The sequence below is a fragment of the Lissotriton vulgaris genome, chromosome 3_1, assembly GCF_964263255.1.
Source record: "Lissotriton vulgaris chromosome 3_1, aLisVul1.2, whole genome shotgun sequence".
Classification (NCBI taxonomy): domain Eukaryota; kingdom Metazoa; phylum Chordata; class Amphibia; order Caudata; family Salamandridae; genus Lissotriton; species Lissotriton vulgaris.
In genome coordinates, this window is record NC_141689.1 from 10,499,797 (window position 1) to 10,511,924 (window position 12,128).

Here is a 12,128-nt window from a genome sequence, read left to right on the forward strand (position 1 = left end):
CAAGAGCAATAGGAGATCTGGCCCGGGTCAATAGAAGAAGTGAGTGGAGGGGGGGCTGGGTCAACAGAATACAGGAGGGGGGGCTGGGTCAACAGAAGACGTGACAAGAGGGGGGCTGGGTCAACAGAAGACAGGAGGGGGGCTGGGTCAACAGAAGACAGGAGGGGTGCTGGGTCAACAGAAGACATGACAGGAGGGCTGGGTCAACAGAAGACGTGACAGGAGGGGGGGCTGGGTCAACAGAAGACCTGAGGGGGGGGCTGGGTCAATAGAAGACATGACAGGAGGGCTGGGTCAACAGAAGACGTGACAGGAGGGGGGGCTGGGTCAACAGAAGACCTGAGGGGGGGGCTGGGTCAACAGAAGACATGACAGGAGGGCTGGGTCAATAGAAGAAGTGACAGGAGGGGGGGCTGGGTCAATAAAAGACGTGAGGGGGGGCTGAGTCAACAGAAGACGTGACAGGAGGTGGAGCTGGGTCAATAGAAGAAGTGACAGGAGGGGGGGTTGGGTCAATAAAAGACGTGAGGGGGGCTAGTCAACAGAAGACGTGACAGGAGGGGGAGCTGGGTCAATAGAAGACGTGAGGGGGGGCTGAGTCAACAGAAGACGTGACTGGAGGGGGGGCTGTGTCAACAGAAGACCTGAGGGGGGGGCTGGGTCAACAGAAGACGTAAGGGGGGGCTGGGTCAACAGAAGGTGTGACAGGAGGGGGGGCTGGGTCAACAGAAGACGTGACAGGAGGGGGGCTGGGTCAACAGAAGACGTGACAGGAGGGGGGCTGGGTCAACAGAAGATAGGAGGGGGGCTGGGTCAACAGAAGACAGGAAGGGGGCTGAGTCAACAGAAGACGTGACAGGAGGGGGCTGGGTCAACAGAAGACAGGAGGGGGGCTAGGTCAACAGAAGAAAGGAGGGGGGGCTGGGTCAACAGAAGACAGGAGGGGGGCTGAGTCAACAGAAGATGTGACAGGAGGGGGGGCTGGGTCAACAGAAGACGTGACAGGAGGGGGGCTGGGTCAACAGAAGACGTGACAGGAGGGGGGGCTGAGTCAACAGAAGACAGGAGGGGAGGCTGGGTCAACAGAAGACAGGAGGGGGGCTGGGTCAACAGAAGACAGGAGGGGGGGCTGGGTCAACAGAAGACGTGACAGGAGGGGGGCTGGGTCAACAGAAGACAGGAGGGGGGCTGGGTCAACAGAAGACAGGAGGGGGGGCTGAGTCAACAGAAGACGTGACAGGAGGGGGGGCTGGGTCAAAAGAAGACAGGAGGGGGGCTCGGTCAACAGAAGACATGAGGGGGGCTGGGTCAACAGAAGACGTGAGGGGGGCCTGGGTCAACAGAAGGTGTGAGGGGGCTGGGTCAACAAAAGACGTGAGGGGGGCTGGGTCGACAGAAGACATGATAGGAGGGGGGCTGGGTCAACAGAAGATGTGATAGGAGGGGGGCAGGGTCAACAGAAGACGTGACAGGAGGGGGGCTGGGCCAACAGAAGACAGGAGGAGGGCTGGGTCAACGAAAGACGTGAAGGGGCCTGGGTCAACAGAAGACGTGACAGGAGGGGGGCTGGGTCAACAGAAGACAGGAGGGGGGCCTGGGTCAACAGAAGACAGGAGGGGGGCGGGGTCAACAGAAGAAGTGAGGGGGCCTGGGTCAACAGAAGGTGTGAGGGGGCTGGGTCAACAGAAGACGTAAGGGGGGCTGGGTCGACAGAAGATGTGACAGGAGGGGGGGGCTGGGTCAATACAAGACGTGAGGGGGCTGGGTCGACAGAAGATGTGAGGGGGGCTGGGTCGACAGAAGACTTGTTTTCAAAAGGAGGGAGAGCGTGATCCAGGTGGATCGGTTAGGGCGTGATTACCACTCAAAAGGAGTGGAAGGTCCAGCCTCAGTCCGTGCCCTCGGTCGATATTCTATTCAAGAAGTTGGACAAGGCTGTTCCTCAGATGAAAAGGAGGAAGGGGAGTGGGGGGTGGGGTGCACTGGTTAAGGTAGAGAGTGGTAGTTAAAGGGTGTTAACCTCCCACTGGGTATCCATTGTGTTGGATATGTTTGCCTCACACACCCTTGCAGGTGTCATGCTTCATCATAGGCGTTGCTCCTCGTCGGGGAGGCGGTGCAATTCCCAACGGGCTCACCTCAAAGAGGGGCTCTTTAGCGGAGATCTTTTGAATCCAACTGCCTATTGGTGAAGTGTGGGTATGGGGCCAAAGGGATTGTAGACTTAATTGTGAGTTAAAATGCAGCGTAGGGTACCTGAAACTACTTTATTTGGGTGGTCCCTCGTTACAATTAAAAGGTGGGACTAGACTAGACTATCTGGAAAGTAATGTTTCCTTATTCTAGACTAGACTAGGGTATAAAAAGACGGTCGACATGTTTCTCGCTATGTGCATTGACTTGCGATTCGTCAGGACCTATATGGTGTTGTCTACAAAGAAATATTCCTTATGTCAACTAAGAAAGCTCATACATAAGATTATGGGAAGAGTTTTTACCTCAATTGTGTTGTTCCTTGCCTAAAAGTCAAGAGTTATCCGCCCCATAAATACTCGGCGGGTTGTACAGTGTGAAAGATGCCTCTAGATTTGAGGCTTAAGCTCTCCGCGTAGCAGGCTTTAGTCCTACCTTTCGTCCGCCAAGATCGACAGAAGACATGACAGAAGGGAGGCTGGGTCAACAGAAGACGTGACAGGAGGGGGGGGCTGGGTCAACAGAAGACGTGACAGAAGGGGGGCTGGGCCAACAGAAGGTGTGACAGTAGGGGTGCTGGGCCAACAGAAGACATGACAGGAGAGGGGCTGGGTCAACAGAAGACAGGAGGGGGGCTGGGACAACAGAAGACATGACAGGAGGGGGGCTGGGTCAACAGAAGACGTGAGGGGGGCTGGGTCAACAGAAGACGTGAGGGGGGCTGGGTCAACAGAAGACGTTAGGGGGGCTGGGTCAACAGAAGACATGAGGGGGCTGGGTCAACAGAAGACATGACAGGAGGGCTGGGTCAACAGAAGACATGACAGGAGGGGGGCTGGGTCAACAGAAGACGTGACAGGAGGGTGGCTGGGTCAACAGAAGACGAGAGGGGGGCCTGGGTCAACAGAAGACATGACAGGAGGGGGGCTGGGTTAACAGAAGACATGACAGGAGGGCTGGGTCAACAGAAGAGGTGACAGGAGGGGGACTGAGTCAACAGAAGACGTGACAGGAGGGGGGCTGGGTCAACAGAAGACATGACAGGAGGGGGGGCTGGTTCGACAGAAGACGTGACAGGAGGGGGGGCTGGGTCGACAGAAGAGGTGCCAGGAGGGGGGCTGGGTCAACAGAAGACGTGACAGGAGGGGGGCTGGGCCAACAGAAGACGTGATAGGAGGAGGGGTTGCTGGGTCAACAGAAGACGTGAGGGGGCTGGGTCAACAGAAGACATGACAGGAGGGCTGGGTCTACAGAAGACATGACAGGAGGGCTGGGTCAACAGAAGACATGACAAGAGGGCTGGGTCAACAGAAGACATGACAGGAGGGGGGGCTGGGTCAACAGAAGACGTGACAGGAGGGGGCTGGGTCAACAGAAGACGAGAGGGGGGGCTGGGTCAACAGAAGACATGACAGGAGGGGGGCTGGGTCAACAGAAGACATGACAGGAGGGCTGGGTCAACAGAAGAGGTGACAGGAGGGGGACTGGGTCAACAGAAGATGTGACAGGAGGGGGGCTGGGTCAACAGAAGATGTGACAGGAGGGGGGCTGGGTCAACAGAAGACATGACAGGAGGGGGGGGGCTGGTTCGATAGAAGACGTGGCAGGAGGGGGGGCTGGGTCAACAGAAGAGGTGACAGGAGGGGGGCTGGGTCAACAGAAGACGTTACAGGAGGGGGGCTGGGCAAACAGAAGACGTGATAGGAGGAAGGGTTGCTGGGTCAACAGAAGACGTGACAGGAGGGGGGCTGGGTCAACAGAAGACATGACAGGAGGGGGGCTGGGTCAACAGCAGACGTGACAGGAGGGGGGGCTGGGTCAAAAGAAGACATAAGGGGGGGCTGGGTCAACAGAAGACGTGACAGGAGGGGGGCTGGGTAAACAGAAGACATAAGGGGGGCTGGGTCAACAGAAGACATGACAGGAGGGGGGCTGGGTCAAAAGAAGAGGTGACAGAAGGGGGGCAGGGTCACCAGAAGAGGTGACAGGAGGGGGGCTGGGTCAACAGAAGACGTGACAGGAGGGGGGCTGGGTCAAAAGAAGAGGTGACAGGAGGGGGGCAGGGTCACCAGAAGAGGTGACAGGAGGAGGGCTGGGTCAACAGCAGACATAAGGGGGGCTGTATCCGGCAGCTGGACAGGAGGCTGAGGTGGGCTTCCCCACACCTAGTCCTCCTCTTCCTTAGTGCTCTGTACCCTCCCACCTGGAGCGGTACCTCCTTCTAGAATAGTCAGGGCACCTGTGGCAGGTACCCTGCACCATTCATCCACCAGTTCAGGGGTTCTATCCTGCAACTGGTATTCCAGGTCAGGGGGGACCCCCCAGACCTGGCCCTCAAACCTAAGCTCCAAAGCCTCCAGGTCAGACAACACCTGAACCTGGCTTCCCCACCAAGGGACCAACCCCTGCGGTGGAACACTTGCCTGGCACACCAGGACTTGACTCCCTAATGTGCCCACACTAGTTGACAGTACCCGCCTGGCCAACACCAGGGTGTGGCCTAGTCCACCCCCAGGGTGAGACTCCTGCCCTCCTTCCAGGGGCAACCCTGTCCACCAAGACAACCAAGAACACAACTTTCCTACCAGTTCAGGACCTCCCTCCAGCAACTGGTCTCCCAACCTAGGGTTTAACCCCTCAGGTTGTACCGGGGTCAGAGGCGAAGACTCCCTCTCTCTGCACCCCCTTCCAGAGCGCTGCACCCTCCATACTGGAGGGGTACCCCTGGGAACCATATTGGTCAAGGCACTGGTTACAGATGCCCTTCCTTCCAGGTCAGGCAGATCCTGGACCTTGTCTCCCAACCCAGGGACCAAAACCTGTGGTTTTGCATTTGCCTGGCACACCAGGACTTCTGGGGACGCACATGGTACCCCCTTGAGGGTGACACACAACTCATGTGTCCTGTGAAAGTATGCCTGGCGCAGATCTCTCGACCCCTGTCCACCTGACAGTGCGGGAAGATCCCCCAGGACAGAAGTGGTATCTCCATGGTCACTCCTGGGAGACTCAGCTCTTCTGACTGGTCCCTGACCCACTGGTTCTCCCACTGGGGACTCCTTCCCCCTCTCACCCCTCAGTCCGGACTTCTGCACCCTCGCAACTGGGGTGGCACTGCCAGACACCAGAACTGATGGAGGCCTGGTTACAGGCACTCCCCCTTTCAACAGACACTAGGAGTTCCTCCTCAAATGGCCTACAAGCTACAAGTACAGTCTAGGTCCCCAACCTGGTGTTCCCTTAAGGAACCCTCCAGGCCCTGTGTAGGAGAGTAGGGTCTGCTATCCTATGGTCACCCCAAATTTTTGCTTTTTGCTTCACTGGTTTCTGACTTAATGTGGCTGTGGGCCTGCTAATCAGACCCACAGCCTGCTGTTCTCTCTCTAAATTGATGCCCATGCACTCTAGGTGCATTACGAATTGGAACTGGTTCACCTTATGAGCCCCTGTAATAGTGCACCCTAGGTGCCCAGGGCATAGGTGTATCCAAGGCCTACCAGGGGCTGCAGCACGTATTGTGCCACCCCTGGCCTGGCCTCCATCTTTGACACAACTGGCTGATCACTCAGCTGGGGTAAGTCGGTGTAACCACCTCTTACTTAGGTACAGTATGTCTGTGCCTAACCCTAAACTGGACACATATGTTCCTATCAGCCACTCCTATGGAAGGCCTCATCAATCCTGGAGGCAGAGTGCTTGGAAATATGTGAGATGGTGCTCTGGCATGAGCTGAGCCTGTCTGCAGCTGTCGGGAACAACTCCCTAAGCTGGTCCGGGATATTGCCATACCATATACTCTTAAGTGCATTATAATCCTCGCGGTTAAATGCTAACTTTGGTTTGGCTTTATCAAAACATGTCGAGTAAGGTGTCATACGAATTGGAATACTATCCCCTCGCCAATTCTGGCGACGGGGATAGCATTCCACCCTTCTAGAGGGACACGACATGTGCGTAGCCTTAACCCCGGTTAAAGTTAAACAGAGCCTCAGCTTCACAAAATGGACGCTGCCACCACAGACACAAGTCTGGCCTCCTGCTGCTGACCGAAACTCGGCAGATGGTGGCCTGGACAAAGGGTTTCCTGCCTTGGGAGGTGCGAGCACCACCCCAGACAGGATTTTGTGTATTGGGTAGGACAGGGCTGAATAGAATCAGACATGCCCGGGGCACACAAGGTGTCCCCGTGCATAGGCCAGCCCAAACCGGTTCTGGGGCCTTCCAGCCCCAGTCCTGGCGCGGAGCTGGACAAAGGAAAGGGGGTGTAACCGCCCCCCTTCCTGGTTCCTCCCAGAGGAGGGACCTAGTAGGTGATCCACCCCCTAGATTGGAATAAGAGGGGGAGCAGTGCCATTGCACAGCAGATCATCCCGAAATCAACTTAAACTAAGAAGAAGACTGGACTTCGACATTCTGCTGCACAGAAGACTGAAGAAGAATCTCCCTTGTGGCCAAGGAGTGACCACCCTGTGAACACAGGTACCAACCAGCGACTCGACGTCTGCTTTGCCGCCGCCTCCCGCCGGAGACCGAGCCCAGAGCCCGACAAGAACCAGACTCCCAGACCTCTCAGAGCCCGATCCACAGTCCCTGCGAAGAAGGGACCCGTGGAGGCACCGAGCGACGTGGGACCGGACCTCTTGAAAGACACCCGACAAGCTGACTGCGCAGCTTCTGAGGCATCCTCGACGTTGTGCTTTGGGGATTGAGAACCCCCACCACCGAGCAGCCCTTGCACCGAAGATCAGCCCTCCAGCATCTCCACGATCTGCGTGGGGCCCTTTTGCATTGTGCCACTCGACGCGCCATCCCGGCCACTAGCCACGCGGCCAGCGGCCATCTTGGCGACGAACCCGAAGATTTAAACAGCAGGTCTGGTTGCTCCAGACCTACCCAAGCTCCTGTGAAAAGGAGCACTCGCTCTGACCTTGCTGGTCCGAGTGAACAGCATCTTTCAACTCCTGCGTGGCTTGCATTTGCCAAGGCCTGTTTGCTCCGATCAGGTCGCCGACACCGCCAACAGCGAGAAGCCTACGTGGGACAGCTCGTGACCGACTCCTGGACGTCCTCGACCCCGGGTATCCACGTGGCTGCAGAAAGAAGCTACCCGACAACGCCTGTTTGCACCCGACATCGCCTGGTTCCAATCTGGTTCCACGGTAGTCACTGGCTAGTGACTTTGAACACTGTCCCCTCTGCTTTCAGGTCTTCAACTCTTCAGATCCACCCTTGGATCCACCGGAACTCTTCTCATCGAGCCGCCTGCAGCATCTTCAGCTCCAAGCACCATCGACCAGCGTGACGAAACCCGACACATCTTCGACCCTGTGCACCCGCTTCCTGTGGGTGAGGTAACTCAGCTCCGCCGGTGCTCCTGCACTGGTACACATCCCAAGGGCCTGTGTTTTAAGTTTCAGCTCCGTAGGTCACTCGGAAGGTTCCTAACTTTCTAACTTTGTGCTTTTTACGCACCATAGACTTTGTATTGAGAAGTGCGTGCACTTTGAACACTGCACCCGAGTCCCGTGGGCCTTTCCCGACTTAGTTAACTCCAGTCTCGAATAGCTCCAGCGATTCCCAAGGCCCTAGGCCTCTTCACTTTCCTTTAGGTATCTCTTATACCACTTATTTAGTATATGGTTTAGGTGGCCCCTAGGGCTCATCCATATTGTGCAACTTTTGTATATTTTAAACTGTCTTGTGATTTTACGCTTGTGCTTCTGTGCTCATAAAGAGTCCAGGGGGATTTTAATAGTTAATAAATCAATATATATTTTCAATATATATCTGTGTGGTGTCCCTTTCATTTGGTATTCAAGGGGGTTGTGTATGGTATAACAGCTGGCTTCACATGCCTTTCAGAGTTTAGCCTAAGACTGCTTTGTCCACGTTACCACTAGGATAACTGGTCTACAAGGTTGAATTACAACCATCATCATAAGGGTTGCTTGGCATGGTACAAAGTGATCACTAGAACTAGTGAGCATTATATACCAGGCCAACTTCTCACATTGGTGAGCAGCGGATTGGGATCTGAGCTTGCTGTTGTTTTACCATTACAATCTTTGAGATTATCATTTGAAAGATCATACAGGTACCTGCTAGGTACATATAAAACAAGACTAGTATACTTAAGTTCTACTGAACTTAGTTGTTGTAGAGCAAAGGGAGTAGCACACCCTAGCTACAACTACTAGATAGGTTTAGTAGGTAAACACCAGTGTAGGTAGATTGCAACACATCCACCCACACTAGAGCAATGTCTGGAACAGAGGGGTCCAGTGGACTTACTCCTGTTGAGAGTGACCCTCCAAGGGCACCATCCCAGTTTGCTATTTTTCCCTTTAAGGAATTAAGACAGCTTTGTGTCTTAAGGGGTCTGAAGACAGGGCCTACCCCTACTGCAGACCACCTAAGAGAGCTCTTGGATCAGTCTGAAGCTCTAAAGACCTCTAAAGCAAACCCCACAGGGAATGCTGAAGGAGGCCATCCTTCAGAGGATGACACTGTAGACACCCCTACCCCTATCATCCTAGTAGATGAGGAAGCCTCCACCACTGGAGCTCCTCAAGTAGATGTAGAGGAAGAGGAAGAAGAAGAGGAGGAGGAGGTGGAAAGCAGTGAGTCAGATGATGACAGAGATAGTCAGGTGCTGGTCAGTAGACTGAACCAGGCTAACTTAAGTCAACTTGGGAATGAATCAGGTAACAACCCATTCAGACCCTCAGGTGGACTTAACCAGGGCCATAGGAGGAGGAGGCATCACTCAGGTGAATCCAATACCTCCCATGTCTCTAGAGGCTCTCATGGTCACTCCAGGAAGGAGATGACTAGCCCTCAGAGAAGGGAACATGAGGCCAAGATGAGAGAGGCTGAGCTTAGGATCCAGAGGCAAGAGTTAGAGGTTGCCCTGGCTAAGGAGAAACTTGCTAGAGCAAGACAGCCTAGAGAGAGTGGGGTAATAGAACCCACTGGTGGCAGCAATATCCACAAGGATAAAGACAGGTCTTTTGATAATAGAAACCTGAGTAAGATTGTGCCCCCCTACAAAGCTGGGGATGATATCCATAAATGGATTACTGCAATGGAGAGAGCCTGCAGAGTACAGCAGATCCCTCAGGAGCAGTGGGCAGCAATCTTGTGGCTCTCCTTTGAAGGTAGAGGCCGAGACAGACTCCTCACAGTTAGTGATGGGGATTCTAGAAACTACCTGGTCCTGAAGAGTGCTCTGATTGATGGGTTAGGCTTAACCACTGAACAGTACAGGTTAATGTTCAGAGATACCCAGAAGACACAGACTCAGGACTGGTCTGAATTTGTTGAGTGTGCCACTAAGGCTCTGGAGGGATGGTTGCTGGGAAGTAAGGTTACAGACTATGAAGGATTGTACAATTTGCTGATGAGAGAACAAATTTTAAATAATTGTCAGAACCAGCAGTTGCATCAACATTTGGTTGACTCAGATTTGACCTCTCCCCAAGAATTGGGAAAGAGGGCAGATAAATGGGTAAGAACCAGAGTTAAGCAAAAGAACCAGAACCAGAACCAGGGTGGTGACCAGAAGAAAACAGACCAGAAGGGTGGGGAGCAGAAAGCTAAAGACCAGAAGTCTTCAACAGGGCCCCAAACTGAGACAGAGGGTGGGTCCCAAACTTCCAAGAAGAAGAAGAAAGAAGGTCAGAAGAAACCCTGGTGTAAAACTTGTAAGAACACCTCTCACTGGACAAGTGAGTGTAAAAAGGGTGGAGCCCCCAACACTGCAGCCCCTAAGGCACCTGCACCCACTAGTACAGTTAGCAGTGTTGGTCCTCAAGCCAAGGGTTTAGTGGGAATCACTTTGGGAACTGAAGGAGATTCTGACCTAGTCAGAACCCTTACACAGGCTGTTCTGGTTTGTGAAGGGGACATAGATTTGACCCCTGACATAAGTCCCAGTAACCTGGGCAAATACAGACAGACACCTTTGATTAACAACAAAGTGGCTCAAGCTTACAGGGACACATGTGCCAGTGTCACTATGGTGACACCTAACTTTGTGGACCCTGGACAATACATGCCAGGCGATGATTACCTGGTGACCAATGCCAGCAATGTCACTACTACACATAGTGTGGCACTTGTTAACTTTTCCTGGGGAGGGGTAACTGGCCTAAAGAAAGTTGTGGTTAGTGCTGATCTCCCAGTAGAATGTTTGTTGGGCAATGACCTGGAGAACTCTCTATGGTCAGAAGTTGAGTACAGGACTCATGCAGAGATGTTAGGGATATCATCACATGTCCTTGCTGTGACCAGGTCACAGGCCAAAAAGTGCCTCTCTGAACCTCAGGTCTTGGATCCTGGAACAATGGACCAAGTACCTCCCAAGAAGAAGAACAGGAGGGTTAAGGCTGTGCCTTCCCAACTGCCTACAAGTGAGGATCAGGCTTCACAGGAAACTGATCTAGAGACCCCTGAAGGAACTGTCCCTGAAGAACTTGAACCTGATCAGGTTGAGTTTCTGGGGACAGGGGGACCTTCTAGGGCAGACTTGGGGCAGGCTCAGTTAACCTGTCCTTCTCTTGAACCCCTCAGACAGCAGGCTGCTGCTGAGGCTGCTGGGAATGCTCAAGGTGCCCATAAAGTATATTGGGACGATGGACTCCTTTATTCAGAGGCTAGAGACCCCAAGCCTGGTGCTACCAGGAGGTTGGTTATACCTCTGCAATTTAGGGGCTTCCTACTCACCTTGGCCCATGATATTCCTTTAGCAGGACACCTAGGCCAGAACAAGACTTGGGACAGGCTTGTCCCTCACTTTCACTGGCCTCACATGTCTGAAGACACCAAGGAGTTTTGTCGCTCCTGTGAAACCTGCCAAGCCAGTGGTAAAGCAGGTGGAACAACAAAGGCCCCCCTGATACCACTACCTGTGGTGGGGGTTCCCTTTGAGAGAGTGGGGATTGATATTGTTGGTCCAATGGATCCCCCTACAGCATCTGGGCACAGATTCATACTGGTGGTAGTGGATCATGCCACCAGGTACCCAGAGGCAATTCCCCTTAGGACCACAACAGCTCCTGTTGTGGCCAGGGCCTTACTTGGAGTTTTCTCCAGAGTGGGGTTTCCTAAGGAGGTAATATCAGATAGAGGTACCAACTTCATGTCTGGATATTTGACAGCTATGTGGAAGGAATGTGGTGTAAACTACAAGTTCACCACTCCTTATCACCCACAATGCAATGGGCTTGTTGAGAGATTTAACAAGACCCTAAAGGGCATGATTAAAGGATTACCTGAAAAGCTCAGGCGAAGATGGGACATCCTTCTGCCCTGCCTTTTGTTCGCTTACAGAGAGGTCCCTCAAAAGGGGGTTGGCTTCAGCCCCTTTGAATTGTTGTTTGGGCACCCTGTAAGAGGACCCCTGTGTCTTGTGAAGGAAGGATGGGAGTTACCTCTCAAAAAGCCTAAACAGGACATAGTGGACTATGTACTTGGTCTCCGCTCCAGGATGGCAGAGTACATGGAAAAGGCATCCAAAAACCTTGAGGCTAGCCAAGAATTACAAAAAGCTTGGCATGACCAAAAGGCTGTCCTTGTTGAATTTCAGCCTGGACAGAAGGTATGGGTGTTGGAGCCAGTGGCCCCAGCAGCACTCCAAGACAAATGGTCTGGACCCCATACAATTCTGGAAAAGAAGGGAGAGGTTACCTACTTGGTGGACCTAGGAACTCCCAGGAGCCCCCATAGGGTGCTCCATGTGAACAGATTGAAGGCATATGTCAGCAGGGCAGACATGGGCTTGCTCATGGCTACAGATGAGGGACAGGAGGAAGAGAGTGACCCTCTCCCAGACCTGCTCACTCAGAACCCTGAGGATGGCTCAGTTGATGGTGTGGCCTTAGGTGGCAGCCTCACTGAACATCAGCAACATGACTGCAGACAAGTTCTACAGACAT

The 12,128-nt window shown here is 53.6% G+C and overlaps 1 protein-coding gene across 1 annotated transcript in view; it reads right to left on the reverse strand.

Moving 5' to 3' along the window:
• LOC147725821 (uncharacterized) overlaps positions 1-12,128 on the reverse strand; it is a 272,536-nt gene that overhangs the window by 91,761 nt on the left and 168,647 nt on the right. The window lies entirely within an intron of this gene.